The sequence below is a fragment of the Xylocopa sonorina genome, chromosome 17 (genome assembly GCF_050948175.1).
Source record: "Xylocopa sonorina isolate GNS202 chromosome 17, iyXylSono1_principal, whole genome shotgun sequence".
Lineage (NCBI taxonomy): Eukaryota > Metazoa > Arthropoda > Insecta > Hymenoptera > Apidae > Xylocopa > Xylocopa sonorina.
In genome coordinates, this window is record NC_135209.1 from 853,257 (window position 1) to 874,342 (window position 21,086).

A 21,086-nucleotide genomic window follows, 5' to 3' on the forward strand; every position below is an offset into this window, starting at 1 on the left:
GCATATATATATATATATATATATATATATATTAAGAAAAGTAAAATATATGCATGCATACTTACTATTCTGATATATAGCTTTTGATTAATTCTGTTAAACCTTTTTTTAATTTTATCAGATAAATTTGTTTATTACTTGTATATAAAACTTAATTCTATATTCATTTTGTAGTAGTTAAATTCAAATAAAAGTATTAAACAATCGGTGAAACAAAAATATTCATATTAAGATATTTCTTAAATTTTGTAAGTATTTATTAGTTCCAAATAAGTATATATATATATATACAACAAATGACCTTAGTTCAGTATACTATATTAATGCATTAAAAACATAATATTGAAGCTAAATCTGTACATGTTATATCCATACGAAAAATAATGTATATTTGTTCTTAACTATAATTAGAAAGAACAGTTGGAGGAATGAAAAAGAAGGTGAATGCTTCAAAGAGATATGTATATTTGACAGTTATGCTATTTTTTAAAATGGAAACGTATATGTAATATAGTTTAGTATAGATTCAAACCTGTTGTTAATAGGCATAAAAAGTATTTACATCAAATGGTTGAGAAATATTTATGTAATTTGCTGTAAACGTAGAATATTTTAATTAATTGTTTTTGTTAAGAAAAATGCTCAAATGGTTTTCCATTGCTTTTTCCTTTTTCTGACTATTGCTTTCAATACATACATACTCTCACCAATTTTTTTCAGCCATCTACGTATACAGTTCAAGATATTACATTTTATACTGTAAGTGAAATATCAGACGAGCTTATCATTTTTTGATCATTCATACAGGGAGGAAACTATTTTGAATTATAGTAAATAATTATGTTCCTGAAAATGTAATATTTTTTGTAAATTGGAATTAATATGTACATATATATTTATTGTTATCTTAATAGGTTTGTGTCAACAAACTGTAATAAAACTAATAATTGAGTATTATTGAAGTACACAATTGATACCTATTAATAAAATTAATTCAGAGAGCGCAAAAAGAAAAAAATATCTTGTTTTTTATTAGATTTGAAACTAGGGATAGAAGTAAATTATTAACAGTTGATAAATTTGTAATTTTCTGTAAATTGATTGTAGTATTTTTAGATATCAAATTAGGATATAAAACAACACAATCGTCAAAAAATTTGATTCGTGTAATTGATTATTTTATTGTTGTTGTATATTCTACGCTTTCAATTTTCAGAATTAAAGTTCTGTTTTCAATTTTTAATGTGTGCATATATAAATGTAACATATAATGTTTAAACATTATTACTGAGTTTCGTGTGGAAATTATTTTGTATATACATATATTATTCATTATTCACGGTACGATTGAAAATAACAATAATTTGAAATCAAAATATAATTGCTACATCTGTCTATGCATACCATTATTCTGTATATTGTATCATTATATGTCCATCATTCTCATTTTGTCCGAAATATCGTAATAAAATTTAGTTTTTACTGTCATTGAAAATTTATTTAATATTTAACATAACGCGATACTTGATGTTTTGCTAAACGAACAATCCGTCGTTTATACATTTATATATGTATATGTATAAAATATACACGTCGCATTTATTTTATGCGTTGATACATTGTGAAACGACCATATACATAATATTTACATTTTCTTATGAATACCTTCAATTAATCTGTACGATTGAAAAATTTCTATGCACACGTTAAGCTGAGTCCAGGTTGATGATTTTTGACGGTTCTTTAAAAATATCGGTTACGTTTTGGTGGAAAATTGTATAACAAGAGGGAGTCGGTTGGTGCCTATGGAGCGCAAAACTCTCTGCACCGTATCGTGCCTTGAGAATTAACTATCCTAAATGGATAGTTAATTACGAACTCACATAAGTTATAAATTAACAATTGTGATTTTTCCTACTTTTCTTTCATGAAGTCTCGCTTTTGCCCCATAACTTCTTTTCCCGCCGTTGAGGTTCAATCATCGTCCGGGGTCCACTAGTTCATTCCCGCCATCCGTGATTCCTTTTCAGAATCAAATCCACCCTCTAGGCCTGGTGGTGGTGGTGGAAACGACGGCCGTCGGATCATCGTGGGATTCAGATACGGAGGGAAAAAGGGAGGAAGAAAGCGTGTGGACTACATGCGATTTCGAGTTAAGGCAAAGGGTGTCTTTTAACGATATATGTGATCTTTTCTAAATAGGTGAGACTACCTAAGTTTTCCAACGATCTTAACGCGATACAAACGTGAAAACGATCAATTAGTTACGCTGTCTCCTTAGTTTCGAATTTTCTTCGCTATTCATCCAGATAGTGCCTTAACAAAATGCGTACTAAAGTCATAGAATTTCACTGTTATATATCACGAATTTCACTCGACGCTACGTTAAGCAATAACGAAATAGTCGAAGGGATCAAACGAACGAAGGAATGCCAGATGAAACACTTGTTAGATTGATTTAATTTGTAGCGACGAGAAAACAGAATTATTGGCAACAGAAAATTATTCGTGCGTATTCAGCGTAAGACTTACGGCAGGTGTTTTGCTATCGCAAATGAAATTAAACGGCATACACAAATAAAGGTATAGACGTGTTGAGACGTACAGATTAAAAGCATGTCTTATTCTATTATTTTTGAACGACAACCTATTGTTATTTTGAATAACATTATTAAACGAGTATATAAATTTTGTGTACCATATAATAGAATATTAAAAAGTATAGATTTGTATCAACGTGTTACCTTTTTATGTATAAGGTTATGTTACGAAAAATTGAATGAGTAAATTACTTTGTTGACTCATTGTATATAATTTGATTTAATCTAGATATATATTGTAATGCGTGCCTCGATGCCGTGACACGCGCATACAGACGAGATTAGACGAAGCGGGAGTGGTAAGACGCTAAAATATATGCTTGTCCACATATACTTAGACGCGTGTATGTCACAACGATCAGCTGTAGCGATGTTTACATTTGTTGGCATCCTCGGCGACGGTGTACCGCGTGGTGGGGTTGCGGCCACTGGCCAGTTCGTTGTGGCCTTTCGTGCGGTTGGTATCTTATTCGTCGTAGTTTTTTTAATTATTATATATTAGCCGCCACTAATCGTTCGTGAGTTCACGGTGAAAGTTTAACAGGGATATAAAGTGCGGCGTGGTGGATGTACCAAATGTATCATCATCGATCCAATAATCGAGCGAAATCGGTGAGTCGTCAAGATCATTTTCGAGAGATTGTCCCTATTTTGCGCGACGTTCTTCGCACAACTGTATTTCAAGCTGTTTGCCAATGTAAACTGTATGGTACGAAGTCACCACCTATTGAAATAGGAAACTTGAGCAGCGACATGCTACGTTCTCTCGTATTCCTGTGTGTGTGTGTGTGTGTGTGCGGGGCCATGCGCGCGCGCGCGCGTGCGTGTATGCTCAAGTGTGTTCTAAGATTCGAATTATCCGCTGCATTACGTGCTACGTAGCGCTATATAGTCTGTGCAATCTGTTTGTTTCGTTATGCGATATCACGCGGCACTACAATCGCTGTTTCACAGTTTTCGATAATTGAGATACGCGCATCAAACTCTTTACCGTTACCTCGTCGCGTGCGCCTTGGCGCGGTCCAACAGTCATCGACGCGATCGCTCTATCGAATAAGCATTAATTAATTAAAATTTCACAGGTTTCTAGATAGTAACTTTTCAGTTAGCTTTCGCTCGAGACAATGGATGTTTCTTTAATGGTTTTACGAATTTTAGCGAACAAGTAGTCCTCGTTTGGACCGACTGTGCTCCGCCACTAAAACGATGTCAGACACCGAGTGTAAATAACCTTATGAATGTAAGAATAGACTAGTAACTAGACGAATTGGGTTTATATGTCTGTTGCGCTGAAGAAAGCGGTCTTGTGTATATTAGGCGCACGGGAATACTTGGTACATGCTTTGGCAATCGTTCTCGCTAGATTTCGTGCAACTATCCCGAAAGAAATGTTGTAACACCTAGTTACCTAGATTTTCGGAACTTTGATAATTTCGTTTTAAGAAAAATCAATTAATACTTCAATTTCATTCGACACGATAAGATTAAATGTCCCGTCACATTTTACATTAGGCGTAACGTTAAATAACGATCCTTAATGTTTCAAAGATGCGCTTTAAATTAATGTTGTGATTGATTTAATCCGAAGAACTATTTTTTTGGTTACTCTTTTCTTCTCGCATAATTTTAGTCGCAAACAAAATTGTTGCAACAGCATGTAATCGGTAATCAATTTTGTTGAAAGTTTAAACTTGCGTACACAAGTATTAGTAAGAATTCGAATTTATTACTTACAATGTTAGACGCAATGTGCTACCAAATCGCAAACATAACATTTTTGACCTTTTGAAGAATCGTATAGATTGTATAATTGTATAGGAATATGCGTTCTACATAACGCCCTGCATAACGCCCTGCATAACGCGTACAATGCGTAATTATCTCAATTTATTTATCAACAAGAAATAAAGTTAACACAAAAAATTGTTATTGCTTCCATGTATATTGGCAAAACATGTTAGAATGTTTTATATATAATACTAATACTAATTAGAGATAACAGCAATTACATATACTTCTTAATAATAGATTATTGTATTTAAAATCGTGGATTTTCAAAATCCTTTCTCTCAAAATAAAAAACATTTGAACACAATTTTTTTCTAACATAGGTCATAGACTAACTGTGATAAATGATGGGACTTTTAAATTTGATGCTTTCTAAAACTATTTTTAACTTAACATTAATATTTCAATTGAAAATATAACTTTTAAAGATATGAATAAAGCACACTCCAAAGTTAAAACATTCAATTTTATGGAACGTAATAACATCTAAGTAAATAACACAATCAGTGAATTCCATATATTTATGAATTTATAAGAAATTTGAATGTATAAAAACTAGAGGATGCACTTGTGATATAAATGCATACATGTATATCCAAAATGGAGTTATAAATATACGTAGAGAATTATCTTTTATTTATATCTATGAAAGTATGAATTCGCACAAACACGTTCACACTCTAATAATATCGATCACTTCATTATTCGAATGTATGAATAATATTGTCTGGCGCTCGTCTCTTGATTTGTAGGAAATCCGCCGCCATCCCCACTTCTAATACGAGAACTAAAAGAGAGCGAGACCACGCCAAGGTGTGGTCTAACGCATGAACTTTAATGTCGCCTCGAATAAAGTATATACTTAATTTTATTTATTTTCGAAAAAATAAAAATTCCCAGTCTGCCTGCAGGAGCTACGAACGTTGTATACGCACGCGAACGAATTGCTGACTGTGTTTGCATGCGGTCGAGGCATGAAATCTACTTATGCACGCGTAGCTAGAGCGAGTTGGGAGGATTGCCGCGTTTTGTACACGTGTATACGCATGCGTCTCTAGCATTGGAACAAAACTTGGCGCCGCGATCTTGCATCACCGTTGCTAAAGTAATAAGGCGATCGTGAATGTCAACAGTGTCTAGACGGGTGGCAGAAATATTTGGCAAGTAGAAAGGGAAGAAAATCTAGAAGCGTCAAATTGCAAGACGTTTGTCTATACATACATGTATAGTTTCGTTCGTTTGTCCTCTCTTTTCTCCCTCTTTTCCCCCTCATTTTTAATTCGCTCACGGATAGCACGAGATATAAATAAAGCGGGTGATATCGATTTTTTCTATGTAAAGAGGAACAAAACCGAAGGGGTGACGGTGTCACCAAGAATCGCAGTGATGTCATTATCGTGTCCATTATCCGCTTGGTTGCATTTGTCTGTTAATAATTGAACAACATTTTCACACGAAAGTGAATTCATTTAATTCATTGACTAATATGTGAATAACACATGAATAACACATCGTTCATTTGCTGCAATAATAACACGATTTGTCGTTTTCGTGTTACAGAAATAAAAAAGAAACGTTTCTAAATAATATCTGACATTGAAATGACGATATCATTATACCTTTTGTTCCAATTCAATGCCTTATTATACCAATTTGCCACTTACCGTCAATACTATTTATATTTATAGCATTTCAAATGTAAAAAGTCATCATTTAAATTTGTAACACCGTCTAGCATCGTGCTTAATAGTTGGCCTCTGTCTATTTCGTGTATCACACTGTGGAATGCAGTTAATTTTACTTATGAAAGCTGACTTAAATGCCAAAGTTTTCGAAAATTAAAAAACATTTGTCTGTTGTTTGCTTCTTGACTCGGAAATGTTTTTTAACGTTTTCTCTCAGAATTTAATATGTGCTTATTTAAAATCCATTGACATACAAGTATCTTATGTTTAAGTTTTTGAGTTATTATAATTATGATTAATTTCTTACCTTTGCAGTAATTAATTACATTTGTATTACGACTACGATTGATCATAATAATTTGTTTCGGTCGGAAATACAAGACTGAATAGCTGCTTGAAATGAATAAGTTAGTTGGTAGTGATGTAATAACACTGTAACGGATACTAGAACATTGTAATCGTGAGTAAAAACGATAAAAAACGATAGAAAGTACAATAAATATATACGATAGGATGAGTAATTTCGATGCTGTATGTTGTTTTTGAAAATTTATTTCGATCGCACTTATCTGAATCCGTTCGAGGACAAACAATTTACATCTGCAGTAGTGTGCATAGACCACTTATAGTGCATTGAAAATATACCTAAGACCGTTTTGCAACCTTTCACTGCCCAGTTACTCTGTTTTCAAGCATACGCACATATACATATATATATATATATATAGTTGAATTTTCTACTTGTTTTCTTTCCGAAACAATGGTTGCCTAATTCGAATTTCCGAGTTTTAGAATTTAACGTATCGTTGAAACATTGATCGATTCTCAAAGTTCTTTGTTTTCGGCGGATGCTGTGTCTACCAGTCATTGATATCTTTCTCATTACATTTATTACAGTTAAATATCTTTTAACGATCATTGCGCGTCGCTAAAGAATTACCTTTATTTACTTAAAATAGTCGGAAAAGTAAAATTGTATACGTTATTATTTAAAAATTACGCAATAGATATTATCCAATAAATAACGGAAAACAGGTGTTTTATAGCCACGTATAGCAAGCCAGTGACGTAGATTTAGTCTGGTATAAAGGTACTTGATTCAAGTGCGGTTACATTCAGCCCTTTCTCTTGCGTTCGCACAGAGCAGTTAGTATATACGCACAGCATAAGATATACGTATAAAGCGTGACAAGTTATTTTTTCTGAAACTACTGTATGTCGAGGACCTGTTCTCTTTTTAAATTAAACGTTGCAAGGCGGCTAATCTTTTGATGCACAAAATATTCGGAGAAATTGTTTTTTCAAAGGACGGGTGAAAGTGTACGGTACTATAATTACCGTACGGTATATATAATTTTTTTTTTTTTTTTTGAGGCAACAGACCACTTGTTAATGGTTATTCGGATAACCGTTATCAATTTCTGCATAATTAAAGACGTATTGGAACACAAAAACTGAAGACTATATTTGATATAGTATACACATGAGTGAAAATCATCAGATATTTTAGTAATAGGCGTGAAAAAAGTCTATTATTCTCAGGATTGTTTTGATATATACTCTAATTGATATCCGATACATAAAACTAAATATCGGTCCACTATATTTCTTCTAATTATATAACTTGCTTCCTTCATATTTATGTATCATAAAAATCAATCATTTCTGTCCACGTGTAAGTATGTTACAGTTGTCTTCAATTAAATGTTTCGAACGTTTAATAAATAACAATAATAATAATAATAATAATAATAATAAATAACAAAAAATAGATAGAATTTTATTTAAAAAGCCATTTCGATGTAAGTTAAAGGGAGGGTGTTAGAATGCCCAAACGAGGCACCTATTGTATCCCTATCAATCCTCGAAATGGTACAATGCCACTGGTTACGATCGTTGTGTAACGAAACGACCGAACCCCCATTCATTCTTCTTGACGATTACGATAAAGGCTCCGTTTTCGCGAAAATGAAACCGTTGAGAATTACTGAGAATGCTTTACTTTACGTCCTTATACTTTATTAGTAGAACAAAGAAGCACCATCGCGTTGCTTAGAACTTTGGTACTTACTTACTTTGAAACGTAGAATTAAAGGTCAAAAGCCGAGCGAGAAACAGCCGGAGGAAAACAGCGAGGGACAGCAAATGTAGAAAATGTGCGAGTGTAGCGAAAGTGAAAACAAAGAAAACCAAGAGACATTAACTAAATTCCTAGGGCATGAGAGTCTAGAAAGTTTAGGTAAAAAGAGGAAGTATAATAGTGTATCGGGATAATGAAAGGCGAGAAATGTTAAAGAGGAGGGGGCGTAGTGCCGTGCACGTCCACTAATGTCACATAAAAAGCATTATCAAACGGACCTTGTAGCGTGTTCTATACTGCGTTTCTTGTGCCAGATAACACGCGAGACACGATTTCTAACCTCTAAACGGACGGCTTTTTCGCGTAGTTTCACCGTTCGATATTTTGATCGCGTTAAGACGTAAACGATCAAACAAAAGCGGTTTAAACAGCAGTTTTAAAAGCGAGAAAACAGAATAAGATAGGAAGGAAAGAAAAAATAAAGAAATATTTATGGGAAAAGAAAGTAAAAGAAATAAAAATATGTATGTACTTAGCCTGTCTGTAATCACTTAAACTTTTGGTCGGTTTCATTTCGATAGCTATGGGTAATTACGAGCAAGAAATTTTTTTGTTTTTCATTAAAGTATGCTTTCTCTAATTTTGTTTTTAATAATTTGTTGAGTTGATTTTGTAAAAAAGTGGTTAATGTTTTGCTATCAATAGAAAAGGTTTATATAGCGTTAATATTATTGGTTTAATTTACTGTTTTGCTTAAGCATCCTCGATTCTTCCATATGTTCCTTTACTTGAGGATGCACATGCAATGTTGTGTTGCATTATATTGAACAGAAAATTGTGGTGTACAGATGAAAGGTTGATTTGTTTGTTTATGTCCTTCATTCCTAACTCCTGAAACTATGCGTATATGGCTCGTTTAATGCTGGGGATGCGATTAACTCTTGAAAATTGATAATGACGTAAAAATATTTCAACTTGTTCTCTTTCCAAGTATTTAATCTCCCTATCGTAATTTTGTCTTGAAATCCTCCACAAATCCTACTCTCCATCGCTCAGAATACGAATATGGAGCTCTGCTCTGTTGTACATGTATATATAGTCTACATAAATTACCAAATAATAATTGTCTCGACTACTTTACTAAAGCCAATTTACATATTTACATCTTACCGATTTTATATATAATCTTTGCCTTTTAACGTATAGACAGTATAAAACAATAAAATATATTTAAATCAAGGAAGCAATATAGAAACTGTTTTTTCATTTTATGAAATTTACATAAGAAAGTTTAATATCTTATTGAAAACAGACTACAAAAAAGTATCTATTTGTTATACACATTTTTGTTTGTAAAAACAGATTAGGATTATCTTTGCTGAGAAAAGGAATATTCGTGTCGCCCGTGTGAAATATACACTTTATATGTTCTATAAAATCTGATATTACTAAAAGTTCTTTCTTTGTAAGTGAACAAAGATTTAATTATAAAAGCTTAAAAATGAAATGGAAGTAAAATCCTCTGTGTTACTACCTTTCCTAGCTAGATGTGTATACCTGTATTCTATTTGTTATCTATACAAGGTACTCTACATCTTTCGGTAATGATATTTCTAGAAGTTAACACAAGGGAAAAACATAAATATTCACAACATTGCGTTTGAAATTTCGTCTTCGAGAGAAATTACACTTAAAACGTAACAAGGTTCAATGTAACTACCGTCGGCTTTTACTTCTTCTACATATGTATGCACGAGTATGCAAACAATTTAAAAAAAAAACGTTGTTCTCAAAAACAGTGTCGAACACAATTAAATTATTCTTGATTTTTGCTTTATCTTAGAACCTATCGACTGTTCATCCGAAATAACTTGGTGCGTCGTTGATTGAATTGAAACTATTAACGATTCATATATTATTATTAAATTTATTTATCATTTTTATTAGTTTCCATGATATTATTAACATTAAAAACAATACGGATGTATTTTAATGACTTTTTCCAATTTTTAATATTTCACTTTCATTTTATCCTTAAATGTTTTATTTTATTAGTAGCAAGAGAAATCACTTGGTGGAGATTGAAAAAGTAATACAACTCTTGTCATTTAAACAAAAGAATGTGCAATTGTTTAGAATCCTATACGCTCCATCCCGTCCCTAACCGATTTCGATGTATTTTTCATGTACACCGTTGGGAATTTGGTTCTGAACAATTTTTCCTCGTATACATAATCCATGCCAAATTCTTTTAGCCTTCAAGATATTCGTCAAAAACTGTTGTCTAACTTAACGTTACCCTCCCTCCTAGGACACGGTCTCTGGGCCTAAGGCGCACTGTAGGAGATCAACAAGGCACCTACGAAGGATGTAAAGAGACAGGTTTAGTTAAATCTGTCGAAGGTAAAGCATTAAAAATATAACTTTTAAAATATCATATCACTGGCATATTTATTCGAACTTGATCTATTTAATCTCGAAAGCTGAAAGAATTTAGTAGTTATAGGAAGAAGTTGTTCAGAACTATGATTCCGACAATATATAATATTTAAAAATGATATCCTTCTAAACAATTATCCAGACTTTTTTTTTTAACAAAGAAATCTATATTACTTTTTCGATTTGCTAATTTCACTTTCTATTAATCAAATAAGCTGTTTTAATGAATTGTTCCAATGAAAATCTAGTATTGTATATTATATAAACTAAAGTTTTACTATTGCTAATAAAACGATCTACGCTGTAGCGGTTACCGTCGTCTATCATCAAGTTTAACGAGTGATTAATTGGTTTCAATCCATGTTTATAGAGTGTCCAGGGATATGTAAACAATATTGGTTAAATATATACATATATTTTTTTTAATATATAAATCAATTTGTCAAATAATGTTATTTAATACGTAATAAAGTAAATGACGTTATTTGAGAAATTGATATACATAGATATTCCACAATATTTAGTACACAATGCGCGTTTTAATAAATTATATAATAAAATGTAATTAATTTTACATGGGATACCCTACTACTAATGGTATTAGTAGTTGACCAGGTAAGAGAAATCTTTCATGGGAACAATGATAACCGCTTGGTACTACCTACTCTGGTCATTAAATGGAGAGAGTCGGTACTTGGAGACATTCTTTAAGTCTTCTCGATTATGTAACAGACAATTTTGTAGAAAAAAAAATCAAGTTATACAAATTTGACAAATATATTTAAAAATTTAGTAAATGTGTTCGTTAGTAGTTGACCACTTACACCAGGAGGGTTGCATTAACCACTGTTACACTAATGTTGGGAACCATTTTAGTATCGTTCAGTTTTAAAAATTACCGGTACAAATTATAATTAAAGAATAAAATAAGAAATAAAACAAATTAATTCCGTAAGAAGTTAAATTGGGATAGTGTAGACGTTGCAGGTTCTATCTGATTTCGTAGGCTCATTGATATGAGAAAGTGCAGCTTTCCACTCGTAGTGGATCAGCGTAACATCAGGTTTCTCTGGCCACTTCCATAATCGGTCGAACATTTCTACGGATAAAATAGTTGCTTCAGTTTTAGTTATACAAACAATTTTTCGCTGCCCTTATTGGTAATTTTATGCAACTGAACATTTTCGATGGTTGCCTTCATCGTCCCTTAGAATAATTTCTAAAGAAACCCCTGACAGAAGGTATCTCTTGATCAATAATGAAATAACTTCTGAAATACATGACTGTTTTACAACATTGTACATTGGTCGATAACAGAGCAATAGTTGACCATGTGGTTATCCACGAGAACGCAGTATGCTAAAAAATTTATAATTATATTTTGTATTTTTAATAAAGTTAGTTGCAAAACGGATACATTATAGATCGTAAACAAATTTAAATAAGTTACGTTAGTAATTGATCAGGCCTGTCAACTTCAGAAAATTGTTGGAATAGCAATATTTGACCCATACTTATTACTTATTACTTATTACTTGTACTTATTACTTGTTGTGGTTAGAACAGCAAAGAAGATGCATTTATCGCTTATGAAACGCTTTGAGAATTTAAACGGTAAATAATTCAGTGGTGAAATGTTCACAGCGTATGAATCTTTTTACCTGAGCCGCATAGCTATTCTTTAGGAATATTACGGCATATTACTACTTACCTTAATCAATTTAAACGATTGCCATTAGTAAGTATACTTTGCTTCGCATGTAATTGTTTTAAGATTTATCTGATAGATGTTGTGGCATCTGAAGTTTACTTTCGTCAAAAGTGCACAACTTATAGAAACCTTATTTTTCTGTTCTCTACCTTAATCAGTTAACTAGTATCATCTGTAGAGGTAGCATTATATTTGTGGTATGAAAACTATATTATATCTACTTATTAATATCTCGGAAACTTTTAAATTTTCAAAGATACAACTTTGGATTTGAGGTCCTTCTCCCGCTTATCCGTTAAAACTTAAAGTCAGCAGGAAACATGAATGTTGCAGAATAATATCTAAATCACCTATTAAAAGTTCATCTAAAAATTGCTGTCCATTTTATTTCGAGCATTGTTAAGCTCTAAGAAATGATTTAACGTTTCTCGTTTTAAGCAGTTTATGCAGTTTTTGTTTCGTTCTATTATAATCATAACTACACTTACGAGCAACTAGATCGACTCAGCTTACAAAAATGGTGCAACTTACAAAATATATATATATATATATAGAGAGAGATTTGTTAAGACAAGTTCGACAAACTGCTGCCAAAGTCATTTCCTTTCACGGAAAGTAAGGTATAATTGCAAAGAATTCAAAATTGAGTGACCATAGTGTCTTAAATTAAAACAGATGTCAGATATCTTCGAAATTATAAGTTTCACAGAAATTTTTGCTGATATAAAATTGCATAGTACAAAGGGGTCCATCCGTTGGCGAATATAGTTTTTTTGCAAGTAGAGGTATGTCAGACATTTGAAGGTCGCCTTCTTCCGTAATACGATAGAGCATCTTAAAACGAGTTCAACGACCTGTAATATGAAGGTATTGAAGGTCATAGAAAGTATTATAGAAAAAGGTGAGAATACTTACGGTTTTGATAGTAAATGAAACATACGTAACATGCGTAACATACGTAACAGTAGAGAAATGCGTAATGTTTACTGTTTACTTCACTGTGAATAAACACAGCTCCAAGGGCATTTTAATAGTTTGCAGGATAAGTTAAACATGATAAGATTAGTATCGATAAATCAATCAGTCCGTTCCAACTGACGCCGAGCAGCAATAAACGTGAGGTCTTCGAAAACTGAATTTATGATGCGTTCATAACATCAATGCCAATTTTACATTGGATCTTTTGCTAGAAGAATTGCTTTTACTTATACGGCGATGCACATTATTCATTGATTGGGGGGGGGGGGGGGGGGGTGGATAAAAAAACTTCGAAATCATTGAATAACACCTCGAGATTTCTTTCTGTGGGGAACGTTAAAATAGAAACTGTATAAAAAAAGTACCAACTACACCCTATGACATGCAACAGCGAATTATTACAGCCTGTTCGTCAATAAGTTTTGACAGCGATGGTCGTCGTTTCGAACACCTACTAATAAACCTATGCGTCATTTACTATCAAACCGTAAGTATTATCGCCTTTTTCTACTTTCTATGACCTTCAATGGCTTCGTGTTACCGGTCGTTGAACTCGTTTTAAGATACTCTATCGTACTACGGAAGAAAAGACATACCGATCCATTTAAATAAATGAAGGTGGCCCTCAAATGGCCGACATACCTCCACTTAGAAAAAAAAATATTTTCGCCAACGGATGGGTCCCTTTGTACTGTGCAATTTTATATGAACAAAAATTTCTGTGAAACGTATACTTTCAAAGATATCTGAGGTGCTAATAGTTACTACCCCACCCTGTATAATGAATGAAAATAAAAAGTCGTCCAATTTTCTGAGTAGCACCTCTACTCGTTTTAGTCACGAACCGCCATTGCTGTATTATCTTGGTGTACATATATTGTTGAGAGCTGAAATATAAAGAATTAGTCTATTGATATTTATCATCAGGAGTTGCTGCGGGAAACGTGCTGCTGTGAGATAGGTAAAAGTAGGTTGGGGAAAAAGAAATCCATTATTTTTTTGATAGATGGCTGTAGTGATCAAACAATTTCAGATTTATGCTCGTTGGAAAGGTGACATTTCGCACAAAACAATTCCTTTGCTGTTTTTTGTTTGGTCCATTCAGTTGTGAATTGCAGGGTATTAAAAATGGAAGTCAATAATGAGAAAATTCGGTACATTTTACAGTTTTCCTTTGATAAAAGCAAAAATGCAAGCCAAGCGGCTGAAATTGTGAATGGTGTTTATGGTCCTGATACTGTAACAGCCAACTACGTGCAATTTTGGTTTCGTTGATTCCGCTTAGGTATTTTTGATGTTAAAATCCCAGAAATAATCGAAGTTTACCGGTATATTAGTAGTCGTAGCATCGCCCAGGAGCTAAAAGTCGACCATAAAACAGTTTTAAGCCATTTGCACAAAGCTGGATTCAAAAAAGAGCTCGATGTTTAGGTGCCACACCAATTAACAGAAAAAAACATGATGGATCGAATTTCCATCTGCGAAGCGTTGGCCAAACGGAATGGAAATCGACCCATTTCTTAAACGGGTGGTAACTGGAGATGAGAAATGGGTTACACGCGACAACGTGCAAAAACAATCGTGGTCAAAGCGTGGTGAAGCAACTCAAACAGTGGCCAAACCAGAACTAACGGCTAGGAAGGTTCGGTTGTGCATTTGGTGGGACTGGAAAGGAATTATTTATTCTGAGTTGCTTTCATATGACCAAACACTAAATTCGGATCTCTACTGTCAGCAATTGGACCGTTTGAAGCTAGCGATTGATCAGAAACGGTCAGAATTGGTCAACAGGAGAGATGTTGTGGTCTATCAGGACAACGTCAGGCCACACGCGTCTAGTAGTGACTCCAGAAATTCCAGGACCTTGGTTGGGAAGTTTTAATGCATCCTCCATGTAATCCTGACCTGGTACCAAGCGAATACCACGTTTTTCTGGCATTACAAAGCTTACTTAGTGATAAGAAATTGGCATCAAGAGAAGATTGTGAAAATCGATTACTAGAGTTTTTCGCTAGGGACCAATAGGGACCAATACTTCTATGAGAGAGGCATTATGAAGCTACCTTTAAAATGACAATAAATTATAGAAACATGTTAAATAAAGTCTTGAAGTTCACGTAAAAATAATGGATTTCTTTTTCCCTAACCTAAATCTGTATAGGTAGTATATATGTGTAGGTATAAGTACATGTGCAGTCCTTATACCGCGTCCCCCTCGCAAATTGGACCTCTAGTTCGATGTGTTAGTGTCGGAACCGTACCAGAATTGATGAGACAGCTTCTTAAATAATTATCATCGATATCCTGTATGTGCGCGTTTGTACATATACATTGCGGTGGTCTTCCGACATTCGTCACTAGAGGAACAGCAACTTTTAAACACACAATAGTAGAATTTCTGAATTGCCTCTAACATCCCCGTGTCTAAGATAGATAGTTTTACTCGTAAATAAAAAATGACAAAGTTAAAATAACAATGTATAAGGATATACAACTCTGGTAGTATTTCCACAAGTAAGTAATAGATACAAAGTATTATTAAGTGCAGATGATACAGAATTTAGAAGGAGAAGAGAAAGAAATGGAAGTTGAAAAAAGACTGAAAGAAATCGTCTAAATAACAAGAGATGGTGAATAGGAAACACCAAATGATAAACACCCCAAAGATCCACCACTACTGACCACATATGGATAAAAATAAGTAAGCACTACAAATTCCTATCCAAATTGATAAATGTACAATCCACAACAATAAATTTCATATTAAATACAACATAGACAAAAGCGTGTCCACATAATGCACGACGTACTTTATGAATTACTAAGAAGCACATGTGACAAAACACAAAAGTGCAATTTCACGTGTACACAGAAAAAGAAGATAAAAACGCACGTTTATGGTAATAATACCTGAATAGCTCAATTTGGGTAATATGAACTCTAACGCTATGCGTACAAACCTAATGAAAAATAGAACCAGTCCACTGTACATGGCAACATTTAAGGCAGATATAACACTATCGCAACTGAAATAAAAACTACGCGATACATTAGTTATGCAAAAGTAGGGGCATACAACCACAAATTGTTTAAAGTGAAACAAAGTCAAAACTGTTACCAGCAAAGTATGTTGACTGCGTTAGAGTCGACCACCCAAACAATGTGACATTATGTACACTATACAAAGTATGTTAGTATGCTCACAAATAAAGGTAGAACCACTAGAGATAAGACTGGCAAAAATCATAGCATAAATCCAAGCATAAATGTCGCGTTTCGTTGCATGGAATTTCATCTCGGTTTCTTTCTCTAATGTTGTAAGGCCTAGATCTAACGTGGTTCTTCGCGACGCTGTCCACCGAATTGATTTTGGATAGTTTGTTCGTTATTTGGCACTTCCCGACTCGATGAAAGTGTTCAAACTCGTATACTAGCAACTGATTGTTTCGATTTCGTTCTGACTCATTCATTATTGTTAAAAGGCTCTCTTGTTGATTCGCTAATTTTTGTGAACACTGTTGACATTTGTCGAAATGTTGTGTCCCTTCGAGTATCGCTCACACCCTCATGTGCGACGCGCGTTCGCTTCTAGAGAGTGGAAAGATATCTGCACGGACGTAAAACCTTGCAAGTCCCTCGGTGACGTTTTGCCTTTTAGTCACGAACGTGTAATAGATAAGGTCTTCGAAAACTCCACGTTTTGTTTCATCGCTTGGAACAATAAACGACACTAAACAATTTACCAAGTTAAAAACTATTGGAACACCAATAATAAATATCTGAAGTACAAGAAATAACAAAACCTTCCAGAATGACATTGTTACAAAGAAAATGGTAGACTGTATTACGCCAATGGGAGCCATAGCTACAATCAATGAGTAAAATTTGCAGTTATCGAGTGAAATAAACAGAATAAACCAGATATGTGATATTAATTATACGCTAAAATTAATAAAGGAACTAAGAATAAAATTGGAATGTTTAGACAGGATGAAAATAGGCATAATTTTTTTTAAATAAAACCTGATACACGTGAAAGAATAAACTGAAAAAATAGAAACTACAAATGTTACAGAAAGGAGAGATAAAACTCTGCGGGATATGCGGTTCTGTTGATTCAAACCAATGTCCTTCATGCTTTAGTTCAGCTCAATAACAACCTAGAATTAGAAATGGTAGACATTAAGATATCAAGTGGTGTAATAATAACAATAGCGATAATAACAACACTCCTTAAAGGAGTTTAAATACAAAAGAGTTTAATACTGAAGTAACAAGACTTGTTGCTAACGCACCAAGTATTGGAAAAAAGATATTGTTTGTGGGTGATCTGAATGTAACGAATATAAGTTGGAATTATAATAGGAATAATACAATAAGAGTGGAAGAATACTGCTGAACTATGCATAAAACAATAACTGCACCGTAAATTTTCCTAATGTATGAACCCACTACTTAGCTAATAATACAACACTGTCTACGGTAGACACAGTGCTTAATAAGAATGTGGAAAACATCATAGACCCGATAGTACACCACAAGTTAAACTTTACTCATTATCCAATAATATTTTCCCTGGGTTTTATGCACAGCATAAAATGCATAAAAAATAAAGGATACTACATCTATGGAAAAACTAATTGGAAGAAATTCCATAGTGTAATAAAGAAAAGAGTGCAAGTTACATAAAAAATAACATCAACCCAACGGATATTGAAGTGTAAAAACTCAGAAATAATATACATTATATTATTCCATGCAATAAACAGTATCTGTTAAAAAGTCAAGTATTCAGAGAACACAGCGAATCGCATAACATTTCGAAGAAGCATCTCACATTAATATAATCAGGACTAGGCGTGTGTAACTGCGCCAAAATGACACGCGGTGCCGTTCTAGTGCCGATATTATGTGACAATGGTCGCCTTCTTAATTAAAACCAAGCTTATGGTACGGATGCAATCAACTAGCTATTTTTGAGGATTTCCAAATATTACTTACCTTTTTTTATTATTTTTTAACTTTAATTTTCCTAAGTACCAGGATTAGGGCCTTAAAGGTTTATAATATATATAAAAATTTGTAATGCTTCACACCCTTAATGCCTTAACTAATAGCTAATCACGTGTCATAAACTCGAAAAAGCCTAATTAATATGCCACTCGACCCCTACTACCGGGTAGCTACTACTTCTACATCAAAGAAGTATCAAACTGATTGGCCAGTTGCTAAACCATAGTTCGTATATAAGTTAACTAAGTTTCAACCAAACGTTACGAACGTTCCAATATAGTAATTTACCCAACTTAATATGCTAATCTATTACAAAATATTAAAGCCAAACAAAGAAGTCATCCTTAATACTCCAACCCCCATTGAGCAAGGCGAAGTTAGGAACGCGACACTACGTACCGATTACGTTCATTTTGAATTCTCTAAGCAGTAGCGTAGGATGACATTTTTCGTAGGGTGACAACCGTAGTCGAATGCGGTCGTAGATGACTATGGAAGTAATGTCACGAGGCGCAAGTGACGTTGCAATGTCTTTAACAGTGACGAAGGTGTGTTGTCGGAGTGATGTTAGTGATAGACTGTCAGCTGCAATAGAAAATTGCAATAGAAACATACAGGATGTAGTGATATTCTATAAACTAAATAGGCATATTGAAAAGGAAATAAGCGAATACAAGAATACAAGGCAGGTTAAACAGCTGCAGAAGTTGAATCCTAGAAATAACTCGACATGGAGAATGACAAATATATTTAAAGCTGAATATCAATTATATTCAGAACCCATAACAAATTTAGGGAAGGCTAACTTAATTGTGTCAGAGTATGAATATATATCTGTATCAAATAGATCTTACAAACAATAACAGATCTAAAGGAAATACCATAAAAATTGTAAAAGTTTATTTGAAACACACAACAACAGAGGAAGTAGAGAATTACATGAAGAAATAAAATAACCTACCCTCCTGCAAAGCGCCAGGGTTAAACAAAGTAATACAAAGTATAATATTTAAAAATCTAACAAAAAAAGTAATAGTACAAATAATGTATATTATCAACAAGTTGCTTAAGTTAGCCCATTTTGCTTTGCACTGGAAAGCAAGATTAGTAATTCCAGTATTAAAACCAGGGAAAAAAAGGCAATGATTCTAGCAAGCCAATTCCTTCTAATGGGGAAAATAATATTATACTTAAACATCTTAATAGATACGAGAATGCGTAAAACATCATAATTAAAGAGCAATTTGGATTTAAACAAAGGTATAATGCTGTACAACAAGTAACGAGAATAATGAATTACATCAGTATTAATTTCAATCTTGGTAAGATAACCATGATGGCTTAATTAGACAATGAAAACACAAAATCTATTAAAAGGAAAGTTAAAGCTGGGTACCACAAGACTCGATACTTGGGTCTAAGTTATTCATAATATTTATCAATGATACACCTAAATACATTAAAACAAAAACAGCATTAGTCGATGATGATTTAGCATTTTTTTGCGCTCATTTATCCTCAGCTATAATATTGACAAAACAATTACAGATACGAATTAACATGCTAGCAAAATACGACACAGATTGGAAAATTCAACTCAAAAGAGTCAAAACCTAAGTTACAACCCTTGCAAGAAAAATAAAAGATATCAAAATTTTTCAACCCATAACAGTCTACATATGATCAACCAATTATCCCAATATATGCAGTCAAATATGTAGGAGTATATTTCAACAGCAAATTAACAAAATAACTTGTTAATTTGCTTGTTAAGCATATAATTAAGAATACCTATTATGTAAACAATATGACACTACTTGTCTATAATTACCTTGTAATAGCAAAAAAAATGTATTTCATAAAATGCTATCAAGACCCATAATTGTTGGCTAAAATTTACACAAAGTCAAAGCAAATTCTTCAGAAAAAATGCCTAAGAGTGATATCGTTTGTTTTCTACCAATTATTATCTACCAATTGTATATCTTTATGAAGGGGCAGAAATTGAATACAAAGAGGACTATATCGAAGAACAGAAAAAGTTGATTAAAATCAGTTAGATTGCAACATTTTATTACATAACTTTACAAACGTATGAAATTATATCTTACCATTTTAGGAAAAACATAAACGTTACCTTATAACGACTTAACAATGTTTGATATTTAGAAAAATTAAAACCTACAACAGTTAGTATGTAGTGCGATTAAGTACTGAAAATACTATTTTGATTTTCTATTTCGGTTTCTTACCCTATAGGATAAGTATTAGTTTATAAAACTGAAAATGTAATTATAGTGAACCAAAGTATCGACTGTGATTTACAAACCAAAACAGCAGATTAAACGATTGAGTAGGAGCTAAAATAAGAGTGATAGATAGTGGATTTCCGTTTCTGAGAGCTACTGCTACAGTCTTCGCGCGAAAATAAAATTGCACGTTTGCATTTCCCGCAACGCGTGTTCAATAACGACTGTTCTGTTCATCATTTTAGTGATTCGTAAAAGTATGCGTGCGTATTTGCAATTTTTAACAACGTATAAAATTAGTATGTGGTATAAAAATGATTAAAACGAGATGCAATTAATTCTTTTTATAGCCCGATATGCGCAGTTGTGCATAGGATTTTATTCTGGACGTAAATTTCGTCGGATCTTTAGTTTGAAGCTGGAATCAACTCCGAAATCTGGTTAGAAACGAGAAATAAGTCATGAAGCTACTGGACAGTAACTATAATAATATTGATAGCTAGAACTGTAGCATTGTAGTTATAACGATGATTCTTTGGAAAA

At 33.1% G+C, this 21,086-nt stretch overlaps 1 protein-coding gene across 2 annotated transcripts in view; it reads left to right on the forward strand.

Annotated features, from left to right (window-relative positions):
* The first annotated feature begins 3,051 nt into the window (after nucleotides 1–3,051).
* The window catches only part of Vha100-2 (V-type ATPase subunit a family protein Vha100-2), an 83,211-nt gene continuing 65,176 nt past the window's right edge, over nucleotides 3,052–21,086 (forward strand). The window contains exon 1 of one of the 2 annotated variants that reach the window (XM_076908093.1): nucleotides 3,052–3,212. The gene's annotated coding sequence lies outside the window, so the exon portion shown is untranslated. The remainder of the gene's footprint in view (nucleotides 3,213–21,086) is intronic. The other variant, XM_076908094.1, reaches the window with a different exon arrangement.